The 18,161-nt window shown below is 38.6% G+C and overlaps 1 protein-coding gene across 8 annotated transcripts in view; it reads right to left on the bottom strand.

Annotated features, from left to right (window-relative positions):
* The window catches only part of LOC129464103 (UDP-glucose:glycoprotein glucosyltransferase 2), a 264,841-nt gene that overhangs the window by 113,633 nt on the left and 133,047 nt on the right, over window positions 1-18,161 (bottom strand). The gene's annotated exons all lie outside the window — the stretch shown is intronic.

Genomic DNA, 18,161 nt, shown 5'->3' with positions numbered 1-18,161 from the left:
TTACCTCACAGCCTAAGAAACACTTTGTATTGTCAGATTTTAATTTAAATCATTCTCGTACATATGTAAAGATATCTCACCAGGGTTTTAATTTTCTTTTCTCTTATCATTAATGATATGAAACATCCTTTGATATGTTCTTTGCCTTCTTTTATGACTTGCCTGTTCAATCTGCTTCCAGTATTTTTTGGATTATCTTTTTTGGCCCCTGACTTGGAAGAGTTTGATTTCTAAGACTTCAGGGCTTTTTTTGGTTATATGTGTAGAGATATGCTTCTCTCATTCTATGGCTTGTTCTGTAGTGTACTGATGATGTGTTATGATGGGAAGCAGTCCTTAATTTTAAAGTAGTTCCATTTATTGGTATTATACTTGATGGCTACTGGGTTTTGGGTCTCATTTTAGAAATCTTTCTCTACTCTAAAGTCAAAAAGAAAATCTATATTATCTTTAAGAAGATTTATTGTTTTGCCTTTTATGTTTAGCTCTATAATCCATCTGGTATCAATTTTTGTGTATGACGTGAAAAGGGGAAAGTGTCAAAGATTACCCTTACTGTTCCATAAAGCCAACTTTGTTATAAATCAAGTGTTAATACATGCATGGCTCTATTTCTGGGTTCTCTATCCTTCTTCATTGCTCTATTTTTCTATCCTTGTGCTAATACCAAATTGTTTTCAATTACGTAGTTTTATCAAAGATCTTGATATCCAGTAAAGCAATTATCACTTTTTATGCTTTAAGATTATTTTAGCTACTCTTGGTGCTTTGAATTTCTGGATGAGTTTTTGAATCTGCTTGAGAATTTCCACAAAAATTTCCAGTGTTTGATATTTTTCATACTATTGTAAATGGTATCTTTATTTAAACTGCATTTCTCGTTTGTTGCAACTCTTAGAAATATAATTAATTATTGGACATTGACCTGGTATTACACAACCTTAAACTATATAATTAATTCCAATAATTTATATGTGGATATGTATGTATTTTCTGTGTAAACAATTTGGAATGGCAACTGGAAGATAAATCAATAAATATTATACAATCTGAAGAAAAGAATGTAAAAAGACTGAAAAAAATGAACAGGTTCTCAGACAAACGTGGGACACCATTAAGCATGCCAACATATGCATAATAGAAGACCCAGGAAGAGAAGAAAAAAGAAACATAGAAGATACTTTAAAAAACTACTGAAGTTTCCCAATTTTGATTAATAACATAATTTACAAATCTAAGAAGCTCAATGTACTCCAATAAGGATAAATGTAAAGATATCCACAGCCAGACGCACCAGTCAAAATGTTAAAAGCGAAAGCTAAAATCTCGAAAAGAACAAGAGAAATGCTTTTTTTGCTGTATACAAAAGAATCTCAATAACATTAAAGGCTAACTTCTTATCAGAAACAATAGAAGCCAGAAGGCAATGAGATGGGGGTGTTCCAAGATGGCCGAATAGGAACAGCTCCAGTCTGCAGCTCCCAGTGTGACTGATGCAGAAGATGGGTGATTCCTGCATTTCCAACTCAGGTACCTGGTTCATCTCACTGGGACTGGTTGGAAAGTGAGTGCAGCCCAGGCAGGGCGTCGCCTCACAGGAAAAGCACAAGGGGTCAGGGAATTTCCCTTTCCTAGCCAAGGGAAGGCATGACAGACTGCCTGGAAAAACGGGACACTTCTGCTCAAATACTGTGATATTCCCAAGGTCTTAGCAACCAGCAGACAAGGTGATTCTCTCCCATGCCTAACTCAGCAGGTCCCACATCCATGGAGCCTTGCTCACTGCTAGTGCAGCAGTCTGAGATTGAACTGCAAGGCGGCAGCCTGGCTGGGGGAGGGGCGTCCACCATTGCTGAGGCTTGAGTAGGTAAACAAAGTGGCTGGGAAGCTCGAACTAGGCGCAGCCCACCGCAGCTCAACAAGGCCTACTGCCTCTAAACTCCACCTGTGTGGGCAGGGCTTAGTGGAACAAAAGGCAGCAGTCAACTTCTGCAGACTTAAACGTCCCTGTCTGACAGCTCTGAAGAGAGCAGTGGTTCTCCAAGCGCAATGTTTGAGCTCTGAGAATGGACAGACTGCCTCCTCAAGTGGGTCCCTGACCCCCATGTAGCCTAACTGGGAGACACGTCCCAACAGGGGCCGACAGACACCTCATACAGGCATCTGCCCCTCTGGGACAAAGCTTCCAGAGGAAAGATCAGGCAGCAATATTTGCTGTTCTGCAGCCTCCGATGGTGATACCCAGGCAAAAAGGGTCTGCAGCGTAACTCCAGCAAACTCCAACAGACCTGTAGCTGAGAGACCTGTTAGAAGGAAAACTAACAAACAGAAAGGAATAGCATCAACATCAACAAAAAGGTCATCTACACCAAAACCACATCTGTAGGTCACCAACATCAAAGACCAAAGGTAGATAGGGAGAAACTACAGCAGAAAAGCTGAAAATTCTAAAAATCAGAGCACCTCTTCTTCTCCAAAGGATTGCAGCTCCTCGCCAGCAACGGAACAAAGCTGGATGGAGAATGACTTTGACGAGTTGACAGAAGTAGGCTTCAGAAGGTCGGTAATAACAAACTTCTCTGAGCTAAAGAAGGATATTCGAACCCATCTCAAGGAAGCTAAAAACCTAGAAAAAAGATTAGACAAATGGCTAACTAGAATAAACAGTGTAGAGAAGACCTTAAATGACGTGATAAAGCTGAAAATCATGGCATGAGAACTTTGTGACACATGCACAAGCTTCAATAGCAGATTCAATCAAGTGGAAGAAAGGGTATCAGTGATTGAAGATCAAATTAATGAAATAAAAAGCGAGAAGACAAGTTTAGAGAAGAGTAAAAAGAAACGAACAAAGCCTCCAAGAAATATGGAACTATGTGAAAAGACCAAATCTACATTTGACTGGTGTGCCTGAAAGTGATGGGAAGAATGGAACCAAGTTGGAAAACACTATTCAGGATATTATCCAGGAGAACTTCCCCCAACATAGCAAGGCAGGCCAATGTTCAAATTCAGGAAATACAGAGAACATCACAAAAATACTCCTCAAGAAGAACAACCTCAAGACACATAATTGTCAGATTCACCAAGGCTGAAATGAAGGAAAAAGTGTTAAGGGCAACCAGAGAGAAAGGTCGAGTTATCGACAAAGGGAAGCCCATCAGACTGACACTGGACCTATCAGCAGAAACCCTAGAAGCCAGAAGAGAGTGGGGGCCAATATTCAACATTCTTAAAGAAAAGAATTTTCAACCCAGAATTTCATATCCAGCCAAACTAAGCTTCATAAGTGAAGGAGAAATAAAATCCTTTACAGTCAAGCAAATGCTGAGAGATTCTGTCACCACCAGGCCTGCCTCACAAGAGCTCCTGAAGGAAGCACTAAACATGGAAACGAACAACTGGTACCAGCCACTGCAAAAACATGCCAAATTGTAAAGACCATTGGTGCTATGAAGAAACTGCATCAATTAACAGGCAAAATAACCAGCAAACATCATAATGACAGGATCGAATTCACACATAACAATATTAACCTTAAATTTAAATGGGCTAAATGCCCCAATTAAAAGACAGAGACTGGAAATTGGATGAAGAGTCAAGATCCATCAGTGTGCTGTCTTCAGGAGACCCATCTCATGTGCAGAGACACACATAGGCTCAAATAAAGGAATGGAGGAAGATCTACCAAGCAAATGGAAAGAAAAAAAGAGCAGGGGTTGCAATCCTAGTCTCTGATAAAACAGACTTTACACCAACAAAGATCAAAAGAGACAAAAAAGGCCATTACATAATGGTAAAGGGATCAATTGAACAAGAAGAGCTAACTATCCCAAATATATATGCACCCAATACAGGAGCACCCAGATTCATAAAGCAAGTCCTTAGAGACCTACAAAGAGACTTAGACTCCCACACAATAATAATGGGAGACTTTAACACCCCACTGTCAATATTAGACAGATCAATGAGACAAATGTTAACAAGGATATCCAGGACCTGAACTCAGCTCTGCACCAAGCAGACCTAACAGACATCTACAGAACTCTCCACCCCAAATCAACAGAATATACATTCTTCGGAGCACCACATTGCACTTATTCTAAAATTGACTATATAATTGGAAGTAAAGCACTCCTCAGCAAATGTAAAAGAACATAAATCACCACAAACTGTCTCTCGGATCACAGTGCAATCAAATTAGAACTCAGGATTAAGAAACTCACTCAAAACCACTCAACTACATGAAAACTGAACAACTTGATCCTGAATGACTACTGGATAAATAACGAATGAAGGCAGAAATAAAGATGTTCTTTGAAACCAACGAGAACAAAGACACAACGTACCAGAATCTTTGGGACACATTTAAAGCAGTGTGTACAGGGAAATTTATAGTACTAAATGCCCACAAGAGAAAGCAGGAAAGATCAAAAATCAACACCCTAACATCACAACTGAAAGAACTAGAGAAGTAAGTGCAAACACATTCAAAAGCTAGCAGAATGCAAGAAATAACTAAGATCAGAGTAGAACTGAAGGAGATAGAGACATAAAAAAACCCTTCAAAAAATCAATGAATCCAGGAGCTGGTTTTTTTAAAAGATCAACAAAATTGATACACTGCTAGCAAGACTAATAAAGAAGAAAGAAGAATCAAATAGACACAATAAAAAATGATAAAGGGGATATCACCACTGATCCCACAGAAATACAAACTACCATCAGAGAATACTATAAACACCTCTATGCAAATAAACTAGAAAATCTAGAAGACATGGATAAATTCCTGGACACATACACCCTCCCAAGACTAAACCAGGAAGACGCTAAACCTCTGAATAGACAAATAACAGACTCTGAAATTGAGGCAATAATTAATAGCCTACCAACTAAAAAAAGTCCAGGACCAGATGGATCCACAGCCGAATTCTACAAGAGGTAGAAACAGAAGCTGGTACCATTCCTTCTGAAACTATTCCAATCCACAGAAAAAGAGGGAATCTTCCCCAACTTAATTTATAAGGCCAATATCATCCTGACACCAAAGCCTGGCAGAGACAACAACAAAAAAAGAGAATTTTAGACCAATATCCCTGATGAATATCAATGCAAAAATCCTCAATAAAATACTGGCAAACCAAATCCAACAGCACATCAAAAAGCTTATCCACCATGATCAAGTGAGCTTCATCCCTGGAATGCAAGACTGGTTCAACATATGCAAATCAATAAATGTAATCCATCACATAAACAGAATCAACAACAAAAATCACATGATTATCTCAATAGATGCAGAAAAGGCCTTTAACAAGATTCAACAGCCCTTCATGCTAAAAACTCTCAATAAACTAGGAGTTGATTGATGGAACATATCTCAAAATAATAAGAGCTATTTATGACAAACCCACAGCCAATATCATACTGAATGGACAAAAACTAGAAGCATTCCCTTTGAAAATGGGCACAAGACAGGGATGCCCTCTCTCACCACTCCTATTCAACATAGTGTTGGAAGTTCTGGCCAGGGCAATCAGGCAGGAGAAAGAAATAAAGGGTATTCAATTAGGAAAAGAGGAAGTCAAATTGTCCCTGTTTGCAGATGACATGATTGTATATTTAGAAAACCCCATTGTCTGAGCCCAAAATCTCCTTTAGCTGACTTTGCTAAGCAACTTCAGCAAAGTCTCTGGATATAAAATCAATGCACAAAAATCACAAGCATTCTTATACACCATTAACAGACAAAGAGAGAGCCAAATCATGAGTGAACTCCCATTCACAATTGCTACAAAGAGAATAAAATACCTAGGAATCCAACTTATAAGGGATGTGAAAGACCTCTTCAACAAGAACTACAAAGCACTGCTCAAAGAAATAAAAGAGGACATAAACAAATGGAAGAATATTCCATCCTCATGGACAGTAAGAATCAATATCGTGAAAATGGCCATACTGCCCAAAGTAATTTATAGATTCAATGCCATCCCTATCAAGCTACCAATGACTTTCTTCACAGAATTGGAAAAAGCTACTTTAAAATTCATATGGAACCAAAACAGAGTCCGCATTGCCAAGACAATCCTAAGCAAAAAGAACAAAGCTGGAGGCATCACGCTACCTGACTTCAAACTGTAATACAAGGCTACAGTAACCAAAACAGCATGGTACTGGTACCAAAATAGATATAGACCAACGGAACAGAACAGAGCCCTCAGAAATAATACCACACATCTAAACCATCTAATCTTTGACAAACCTGACAAAAACAAGAAATGGGGAAAGGATTCCCTATTTAATAAATGGTGCTGGGAAAACTGGCTAGCAATAGGCAGAAAGCTGAAATTGTATCCCTTCCTTACACCTTATACAAAAATTAATTCAAGATGGATTAGACACCTAAATGTTAGACCTAAAACCACAAAAACCCTAGAAGAAAACCTAGGCAATACCATTTAGGACATAGGCATGGTCAAGGACTTCATGACTAAAACACCAAAAGCAATGGCAACAAAAGCCAAAATTGACAAATGGGATCTAATTAAACTAAAGAGCTCATGGCAAAAGAAAACTACCATCAGAGTAAACAGGCAACTTACAGAATGGGAGAAAAGTTTTGCAATCTAACCATCTGACAACGGGCTAATATCCAGAATCTACAAAGAACTCACACAAACTTATAAGAAAAAAACAAACAATTCCATCAAAAAGTCAGCAAAGTATATGAATAGACACTTCTCAAAAGAAGACATCTATACAACCAACAGACACAGGAAAAAATGCTCATCATCACTGGTCATCAGAGAAGTGCAAATCAAAACCACAATGAGATACCATCTCACACCAGTTAGAATGGCAATCATTAAAAAGTCAGGAAACAACAGATGCTGGAGAGGATGTGGAGAAACAGGAACGCTTTTACACTGTTGGTGTGAGTGTAAATTAGTTCAACCTTTGTGGAAGACAGTGTGGTGATTCCTCAAGGATCTAGAACTAGAATTACCATTTGACCAAGCAATCCCATTACTGCTTATATACCCAAAGGATTATAAATCATGCTACTATAAAAACACATGCACATGTATGTTTATTCTGGCACTATTCATAATAGCAAAGACTTGGAACCAACCCAAATGTCCATCAATGATAGACTGGATTAAGAAAATGTGGCACATATACACCATGGAATACTATGCAGCCTTAAAAAAGGATGAGTTCATGTCCTTTGCCGGGACATGGATGAAGCTGGAAACCATCATTCTCAGGAAACTATCATAAGGACAGAAAACCAAACACCGCATGTTCTCACTCATAGGTGGGAATTGAACAATGAGATCACTTGGAGACAGGGCGGGGAACATCACCCACCGGGGCCTGTTGGGGGATGGGGGCCTGGGGGAGGGATAGCATTAGGAGACATACCTAATGTAAATGATGAGTTGATGGGTACAGCAAACCATCATGGCACATGTATACCTATGTATCAAACATGCATGTTGTGCACATGTACCCTAGAACTTAAAGTATAATAATAAAAAAAAGAAGGCAATGAGGTGATACATTCAAAGTGTTAAAATATTCCTTACAACTACTGTAAAGTTTCTTAAAACTACTGGCATCCACTTAAATTTACAAAGGCAGAAGAAAGCAAGCTACAAAAGGAGAGAATTAAAGATTTGTCAATTTCCTTGGACAAGTGAAAAGTAACTATTTTGTTCTGACTTTAGTATGTTTGATATATAGAAAGGATAATTAATAGAATTAAAACTCTAAGTGGCTGGGCACAGTGGCTCCTGCCTATAATCCCAGCACTTTGAGAGGCTGAGGCAGGTAGATCACCTGAGGTGAGGAGTTCGAGACCACTCTGGCCATTAAGGGGAAACTCCATCTCTACTAAAAAAAAAAAAAAAAAAAAAAAATTAGCTGGGCGTGGTGGTGCACGCCTGTAATCCCAACCACATGCGAGACTGAGGCAGCAGAATCACTTGAATCTAGCAGGTGGAGGATGCAGTGAGCCGGGACTGTACCACTGCACTCCAGCCTGGGCGATTGAGTGAGACTCTTTCAAAAAAACAAAAACAAAAAAACAAAAAACCTCCCACAAAACTGTTAAGTATGAAAATTATGAAGAAATTTTAAAAGACTGATAGTTCTGATATAGACATTTTTTAACTGTCAAGAACATCACACACTAATTTGAATGATGTCAAGATGTAAAGTGACTTGCAAAATATTAATCTACAAAATGCTTCTATGGGTCAGTGATAAAATCCTAACACTTACAAGCCTGATATTATCTGGCACCTCATTCTTCTGTTATCTCATCTCTTCTCCTTGCTGTGTTCTAGCCTTACACTTTGCTGTCTTCTTACATAAAGTATGTTCTTGCATTAGAACCTCTGCATCAGCTAGACACTCTGGTGGAATATATTTTCCCTCAGTATTTGAATTGTTAATTCCCTCAGTTCCTTCAGGTCATTGCTGAAATGTCATCTTCTCAATGAGGCGTATCCTGCCAACCTTATTTACAATTGTAATCTGTCTGTAACCTGACTCTCTGCTCCTGATTTTCTCTAACCCAGTTCTTTTTCTTTTTCCATAGCATTTCTCAGCTTCTTGACATGTAACTCAATTTACATATATGTCTATCACTTATTGTCTGTCTCCCTATGCATGCTACCCCTGCTAAAATTTAACCTGCACAAGAGAAAAGATCTTAATATTGTAAACTAATATAGCCCCAGAAGGGAGAACATAGTCACTCAAATACTTAGCCAGTAAATGAATAATAAATAGATCATATATGAAAAGGACATACTTATTTAGATGCAAAAAATACACTTATCCCTGTGGAAGCTTTAGCCACTCCAACCAGGGTTATAAGGACAGAGCTCTGATCTCTCCCTGGGACAGGGCTTCCAGGGGAGGGTGGCCACCATCTCTGCGGATTGGTCGACTCAGCTGTTCCAGTCTGCCGGCTTTGGAGAGTCCAAACAGTCCAGACAAGGAAGGCTCCCCCACCAACAGAGCATAGCTGCTCTACCCAATCATAGCCAGACTGCTTCTTTAAGCAGGACCCCAATCCATTCCTCCTCACTGGGGAGGACCTCCCTGCAGAGGCTTCAGCCACACCAGCCAGGATTATAAAGACAGAGCTTTGATCTCTTCCTCAGACAGAGTTCCCAGTGGGAGGAGCGACTACCATCTCTGCAGTTCAGTTGACTCAGCTGTTCCACTCAGCCGGCTCTGAAGAGTCCAAACAGTCTGGGTGAGAAATGATCCACCCCAACACAGCACACCTGCTCTACCAACAAGCAACCAGACTGCCTCTTTAAGCAGGTCCCTGATCCCTTTCTTCCTATCTGCATAAGATCTCACAACAAGGGTCTCCAGCCACCTGCTGTAGGTGTGTTTGGGCTGGCAATAGGTCTGTACCCGCCTAGGACAGAGCTTCCAGAAGGACCTGGCTGCCATCTTTATTGTTTCGCAGCTTCACTGGTGATACCTCTGGGTACAGGAAAAACAGAAGCAACTAGGGTCTGGAGTGAACCCTCAGCAAACTGCAGCAGACCTACAGAAGAGCGGCTTGACCGTTAAAAACAAACAGAAAGCAACGAAATCATCGTCAACAAAAAGGACCCCAGAAAAACCCCATTCAAAGGTCAGCAATCTCAAAAATCAAAGGTAGATAAGCCCACAAAGATGAGAAAAAATCAAAGCAAAAAATGCTGAAAATTCAAAAGGCCAGAGTGTCTCTTCTCCTCCAAATGACTGCAACACCTCTCCCCTAAGCAGACAGAACTGGGCCGAGGTTGAGATGGCTGAAGTGATGGAAGTAGGCTTCACAAGGTGGGAAATAAGGAACTTCGCTAAGCTAAAGGAGCATGTTCTCACCCAATGCAAAGAAACTAAGCACTATGATAAAACATTACAGGAGCTGTAAACCAGAACAATCAGTTTAGAGAGGAATATAAATGACCTGATGGAGCTGAAAAACACAACATGAGAACTTCACAATGCAACCACAAGTATCAATAACCAAATAGACCAAGCAGAGGAAAAATTTCAGAACTTGAAAACTATCTTGCTGAAACAAGGCAGGTAGACACATTAAAGAAAAAAGAAAAGGAACAAACAAAACCTCTGAGAACTATAGGATTATGTAAAAGGAGTTGTGACTGATGGGGTACCTGAAAGAAACAGGGAGAACAGAACCAAGCTGAAAAGCATACTTGAGGATATCATCCAGGAGAACTTCCCCAACCTAGCAGGAAAAGCCAATATTCAAATTCAGGAAATGAGGAGAACCCCAGTAAGATACTCCATGAAAAGATCAACCACAAGTCATATAATCATCAGATTCTCCAAGGTTGAAATGAAAGAAGAAATGTTAGGGGGCAGCCAGACAGAAAGACTAGGTCATCCGCAAAAGGAAGCCCATCAGACTAACAGCAGACCTCTCAGCTGAAACCCTACAAGCCAGAAGAGATTGGGGCCAATATTCAACATTCTTAAAGAAAATAATTTCCAATTCATTTCTTAAAGAAAGGAATTCTTAAAGAATTCCCAAAGAAAAGAATTTCCAGAATTTCATATCTGGCCAAACTAAGCTTCATAAGTGAAGGAGAAGCAAATGCTGAGGGAATTCATCACCACCAGGCCTGCCTTGCAAGAGCTTCTGAAGGAAGCATTAAGTATGGAAAGGAAAAACTGTTAGCAGCCATGACAAATACACACTGAAGTACACAGACCAGTGACACTATGAATCAACCACATAAACATGTCTGCAAAATAACCAGCTAGCATCATGATGACAGTATCAAATTCACACATAACAATACTAACCTTAAATGCAAATGTGTTAAATGCCCCAATTAAAAGACAAAGAATGGCAAGCTGGATAAAGAGTGGAGAATCATCAACACGCTGTCTTCAAGAGATCCATCTCACATGGAAAGACACACATAGGCTCACAATAAAGAGATGGAGGAAAATTTACAAGCAAATGGATAACAGAAAAAAAGCAGGGGTTGCAATCCTAGTTTCTGACTTTAAAAAAAGGTCAAATAAGAACGTTACATAATTGTAAAAGGTTCAATTCAAGAAAAGCTAACTATCCTAAATATATATACGCCCAATACAGAAGCACCCAGATTCATAAAGCAAATTCTTAAGAGACCTACAAAGAGACTTAGACTCCTACATAATAATAGTGAGAGACCTTAACACCCCACTAACAGTATTAGACAGATCACCGAGACAGAAAATTAACAAAGATATTCAGGACCTGAACTCAGCTCTCGATCAAGTGGACTTGACAGATATTTACAGAAATCTCCACCAAAACCCAACAGAATATACATTCTTCTCATTGCCACATGGCACTTACTCTAAAATTGATCACATAATTGGAAGTAAAACGTTCCTCAGCAAATGCAAAAGAAGTGAAATCATAACAGTCTTTCAGACTACAACACAATCAAATTAGAACTGAAGATTAAGAAATTCACTCAAAACCACACAACTACATGAAAATTGAACAACCTGCTCCTGAATGACTCTTGAGTAAATAATGAAATTAAGGCAGAAATCAAGCAGTTCTTCGAAACTAATGAGAACAAAGCGACAATGTACTAGAATCTCTGGATGCAACTAAAGCAGTGTTAATAAAAAAATTTATAGCACTAAATGCCCACATCAAAACGCTAGAAAGATCTCAAGTTAACAACCTAACATCTCAATTAAAAGAACTTGAGAGCCAAGAGCAAACAAGCCGCAAAGCTAGCAGAAGACAAGAAACCACGATCAGAGCTGAACTGAAGGATTTAGACACACAAAAAACTCAAAAAAAATCAACCAATCCAGGACGTGTTTTTAGAAAAAAGTAATAAAATAGACCACTAGCTAGACTGATAAAGAAGAAAAGACAGAATAATCCAATAAACACAATCAGCAATGATACAGGACATCAGAACCAACAACAAGTTCTGAAACTGAGGCAGTAATAAATAGCCTACCAACCAGAAAAAGCCTAGGACCAGATGGATTCACAGCTGAATTCTACCAGAGGTACAATGAAGAGCTGGTATCATTTCTACTGAAACTATTCCAAAAAATTAAAGAGGGATTCCTCCCTTACTCATTCTATGAGGCCAGCATCATCCTGATGCCAAAACCTGGCAGAAATACAACAAAAAAGGAAAACTTCATGTCAGTATCATTGATGAACATCAATGCAAAAATCTTCAATAAACTACTAGCAAACCAAATTCAGCAGCACATAAAAAAGCTTATCCATCAGGATCAAGTTGGCTTCATCCCAGGATGCAAGGTTGGTTCAACAGACACAAATCAATAAATGTGATTCATCACATAAAAAGAACTAAAGACAAAACCACATGATTATCTCAATCGATCAAGAAAAGGCCTTTGATAAAATGAGACATCCCTTCATGTTAAAATCTCAATAAACCAGGTATTAAAGGAACATACCTCAAAATAATAAAAGCCATATATGACAAACTCACAGCCAATATCATACTGAATGGGCAAAAGCTGGAAGCATTTCCCCTTGAAAACTGGCACAAGACAAGGATGCCCTCTCTCCACTCCTATTCAACACAGTATTGAAAGTTCTGGCCAGGGCAATCAGGCAAGAGAAAGAAATAAAGGGTATTCAAATAGGAAGAGAGGAAGTCAAATTATCTTTGTTTGCAGATAACATGATCCTATATCTAGAAAACCCCATCATCTCAGCCCAAAAGCTTAAGCTGATAAGCAACTTCAGCGAAGTCTCAGGATACAAAATCAATGTGCAAAAATCTCTAGCACTCCTATACACCAACAACAAGTAGGCAGAGAGCCATCCCATTCACAATTGCTACAAAATGAATAAAATACCTAAGAATATAGCTAACAAAGGAAGTAAAGAATCTCTTCAAGGAGAATTACAAACCACTGCTCAAAGGAAATCAGAGAGGACACAAACAAATGGAAAAACATTCCATGCTCATGGATAGGAAGAATGAACATCATGAAAATGGCCATACTGCCCTAAGTAATTTATAGATTCAAAGCTATTCCCATTAAACTAACATTGACATTCTTCACATATTTAGAAAAAGTGATTTTAAAATTCATATGGAACCAAAAAAGAGCCCGAATAGTCAAGCCAATCCTAAGAAAAAAGAACAAAGCTGGAGGTATCACGCTACCCAACTTCAAAATATACAAGGCTACAGTAACCACAATGGCATCGTACTGGTACAAGAACAGATACATAGACCAATGGAACAGAACAGAGAACTCAGAAGTAAGATCGCATACCTACAACCATCTGATCTTTGACAAACCTGACAAAAGCAAGCAATGGGGAAAGGGTTCCCTATTTAATAAATGGTGCTGGAAGTGCTGGCTAGCCATATGCAGAAAACTGAAACTGGACCCCTTCCTTACACCTTATACAAATATTAACTTAAGATAAATTAAAAACTTAAATGTAAAACCCAAAACTATTAAAACTCTAGAAGAAAATCTAGGCCATACTATTCAGGATGTAGACACGGGCAAGGATTTCATGACAAAAAATGTCAAAAGCAATTGCAATAAAAGCAAAAATTGGTAAATGGGATATATTAATAATTAAACTAAAGAGTTTCTGCACAGCAAAAGAAACTATCATCAGAGAGAACACATAATCTATGAAATGGGAAAAAATTTCTCCAATCTATCCATCTGACAAAGGTCTAATATCGAGAGTCTACAAGGAACTTAAATTTATAAGAAAAAAACAAACGACAAAGTGGACAAAATACATAAACAGACTCTTCTCAAAAGAAGATATACATGTGGCCAAAAAATATAGGGAAAAAAGCTCCACATCACTGATTATTAGAGAAATGCAAATCAAAACCACAATGAGACAGCATCTCATGCCAGTCAGAATGGCCATTACTAAAAAGCTGAAAAAGAACAGATGCTGGCGAGGTTGCAGAGAAAAGAGAATGCTTAAACACAGTGGGAATAAAAATTAGATCAGCCACTGTGAAAAGCAGTCTGGAGATTTCTCAAAGAACTGAAAACAAAATTACCATTTGACCCAGCAATCCCATTACTTGGTATATACCCAAAGGAATATAAATCATTCCATTAAATATTATAAGGATACAGGAACGTGTATGTTCATTGCAGCACTATTCAGAATAGTAAAGACACGGAATCAACCTAAATGCCCATCAATGATAGACTGGATAACGAAAATGTGGTACATATACACCATGGAATACTATGCAGCCATAAAATGGAATGAAATCACATCCTTTGCAGGGACACAGAAGGAACTGGAAGCCATTATCCTCAGCAAACTAACACAGGAACAGAAAACCAAACACCACAGATTCTCACTTTTAAGTGGGAGCTGAATGATGAGAACACACGGACAAAATGGCACAAAAAACACACACTGTGGTCTGTTGGGGGTGGGGGGTGTGGGGAGGGAGAGCATCAGGAAGAATAGCTAAGAGATGCGGGGCTTAGTATCTAGGCAATGGGATGATCTGTGTAGGAAACCACCATAGCATACGTTTATCTGTGTAACAAACCTGCACATCCCACACATATATTCTTAAACTTAAAAGTTGAAAAAAAAAAAAAAAAAGGTGGTGACAGCGTTTTTGTTGTTGTTGTTGTTGTTGCTGTTTTCCAGATAGTGGATAGGAAGCAGTGTTAGCATGCCTCTCCCATTTGGAAGGACAGAATACTGGGTAGAGATTCACACTGTGAATTTTTTTTTCCCCAAGAGCACTACACGAAGTTACAGAAAAATACTTACTCAAAAAAGAAACATAACTGGCTAGTAAACACAGAAAAATCTTCCATAAACAAATCAAGAGGACAAAAACAACCCCATTACAGAGTGAGCAAAGGACATGGGCACTTCTAAGAAGACATACAAGCAGCCAACAAACATGAAAAAATGCTCAACATCACTACTCATCAGAGAGATGCAAATCAAAACCACAATGAGATACCATCTCATACCAGTCAGAATTGGTATTATTAAAAAGTCAAAAAAATAACAGATGCTCGCAAGGTTGCAGAGAAAAAGGGAATGCCTAAACACAGTGGGAATGAAAATTAGTTCAGCCACTGTAAAAAGCAGTTTGGAGATTTCTCAAAGAACTAAAAACAGAACTACCATTTGACCCAACAATTCCATTGCTGGGTATATATCCAAAGAAAAATAAATCATTCTACCAAAAAAGACACCTGCGCTCATGTTTATCACAGTACTATTCACAATGGCAAAGACATGGAATCAACCTAGGTGCCCACTAATGGTGGACTGAATAAAGAAAGTGTGACTCATATACACCATGGAATACTACACAATATGTGCAAATTGAAATCAATCTACACATTGATTGATAGAATGAGATCATGAGCAGCAACACGGGCTCAGCTGGAGGCCATTATTCTAAGTGAATTAACACAAAACCAGAAAATCAAATGCTGCATGTTCTCACTTATGTGGGAGCTAAACAATGGATACTCAGGGACACAAATATGTGAGTAGACACTGGGGACTACAAAAAGGGATGGGGAGGGAGAAAGGGGGGCCACGAGAGTTGAAAAACTACCCATCAGGTACTATGTTTGATACTTGGACAACAGAATCATTAGAAGCTCCAGCCTCAGCATCACACAATATGCCCATGTAACAAATCTCCACATGTACCCCAGAATCTAAGCTAAAAACAAAGTCATATTGAAAGAAAAACTTTCCCTATAACTACTTATCAAATAAATACAAATAAGAAGCCATCTTTGGCCAGGCACAGGGGCTCACGCCTGTAATCTCAGCACTTTGGGAAGCTGAGGCGAGTGGATCACTTGAACTCAGGAGTGTGACACCAGCCCGGATGACATGGCAAAACCCTCGTCTCTACAAAAAATACAAAAATTTGCTGGGTGTGATGGCATGCACCTGCAGTCCCAAGCTGCCTGGGAGGCTAAGGTAGGAGGATTGCTTGAGCCTAGGAGTTGGGTGCTGTGGTGAGCTGAGATCACACCATTGTACTCCAGCCTTGATGACAGAGTGAGACCCTGTCTCGAAAAAAAAAAAAAAAAAAAAAAAAACTAAATAATAATTTAAAAAAAGAAACTATCTTTGTTTTTTAAATTGGCAGAAAGAATCAGGTATAACAAAAATCAAGGCTTTCAACACTGTGATGTGACAGATCCTCTCAAAAACTATGAAAATTAACAGCCATTTGAAAAGTCATTTGTTAAAAATTATCAGGAGTCTAAAAATATTAACAACCCTTATATTCAGTACGTTTTCTTCACTGACTAATTAATGGGGTCTCACTCTATTACCCAGGCTAGAGTGCAATGGTGTGATCATAGCTCACAGCAGTCTCAAACTCCTGGGCTCAAGTGATCCTCCCACCTCAGCTCTCAAGTAACTGGGACTACAGGCATGCATCACCACACCTGTCTAATCGTTTTAAAAAAATTTTTTTTAGAAACAGAGTCTTGTTATGTTGCCCAGACTGGGCTTGAACTCCTGGCCTCATGCAATCTTCCCATCTCAGCCACGTGATTAGCTGGGATTACAGGCATGAGCCGCCATGCCTGGCTCAGCATATTCTTTTATTTTGAGATGGAGTCTCACTCTGTCAACCAGGCTGGAGTGCAATGGGACGATCTTGGCTCACTGCAACCTCCGCTTCCCGGGTTCAAGAGATTCTCCTGCCTCAGCCTCCCCAGTAGCTGGGATTAAAGGCATGTGGCATCACGCTCGGCTAGTTTTGTATTTTTAGTGGAGACAAAGTCATTTTTAATAAACTGTTCTCAGAGGTAATAATAAGCTACACATTCAAAATTATTTATGACTGCATTAATATCAACAGTAGCAAAAACAAAACCACCTGAATTTTCAATGTTACTAAATATTTCCATGTAGACAGTTTATTATGTATCCATTTGAATTCTTGTTGACACACCATTGTTTAACATTATAAGAAAACAATTTTGATAAAATTGTAAGTGATAATTTCAACCATGTAAAAATAAATATAAAAAACCCAGAAAGGAAATACACCTAAACATTAAAATAGGTTTTATGGGTGATCACTTTTTCTTCCTTGTTAGTCTTTGATTTTATGTACTTCTGATTTTCTATAAGGAACATGTGATAAATAACCAGAAAAAATGTAAAATACTTGGGCGAAAGAAAAACTACAATGAATGATGATTTCATTAAACAATGACTATCTTTTTTCAATTTTTATATTTCCAACAGATAGCATTTTGGGATCCAAAATTATTTCTTGTCATCATGATTATTGCACTTCATATATTACAGTGTTTTTAGTTTGTGGTTCTAATGATACCTGGGTTTTGAAAATCTTTGGGACAATGAAAATAATCACCCATCTATAAGGAATAAACAATTATTAAAAAGATAGCACTTCTGAAAGTTATAGAAGAAGCAACTAAATCAAGAGAAAGTTATCTGCCAGATACATTGTAACAACTGGGCAAAGGGAGTTTGTGAGCCTCTCAAAGGATATACACACCCAGAACTGCTTGAGAAGAAACAGCACGCAAAAGTTAATTAATTTCTCCCAATAGATGTAAATCCCAAATAGCTTTTTTTTTTTTTTTTTTTTTTTTGAAATTTTCTGGTCTGCAGGCTACTGAGTAAAGCCCAAATGCATTCTGACATGGTCTAATATGAAATAAAAATGTTTAATTTAAGAAGTATTATTTATTCTTAACATGGTAGCTAGTCTCCAAGATGGCCCCAATGATCCCCATCTCTGGGATTCATGCCCTGTAAAGCACCTTTCATACTGAATAGAAGTTATTTGCTTAACAAACAGAAAATACTGTGTGTAACTTTTGAGGCTAGATTATAAACGACATTGTGGCTCAGTCTTTATCTCTTTACCCTTGTTCTGGAAAAAGGAAGCTGCCACGTTGTGAGGGCACTTAACACCAAAAACGGGTCTATGTGGCAATGGAATGAAGCACTCTGCTAAAAGCCAGTGAAACACTGAGGACTCCCGCAGTGGCATGTAAGTGAGTCATCTTAGAAGCTTGTCCTCCTGCTCCAGTGAAGCCTTCGGATCACTGCAACTATAACCAAAATCTTA

This window comes from Symphalangus syndactylus, chromosome 15 (assembly GCF_028878055.3).
Source record: "Symphalangus syndactylus isolate Jambi chromosome 15, NHGRI_mSymSyn1-v2.1_pri, whole genome shotgun sequence".
NCBI classification, from domain to species: domain Eukaryota; kingdom Metazoa; phylum Chordata; class Mammalia; order Primates; family Hylobatidae; genus Symphalangus; species Symphalangus syndactylus.
The sequence above is the reverse complement of the archived record's forward strand: the minus strand, read 5'-3'. Positions and strand labels throughout refer to the sequence as shown.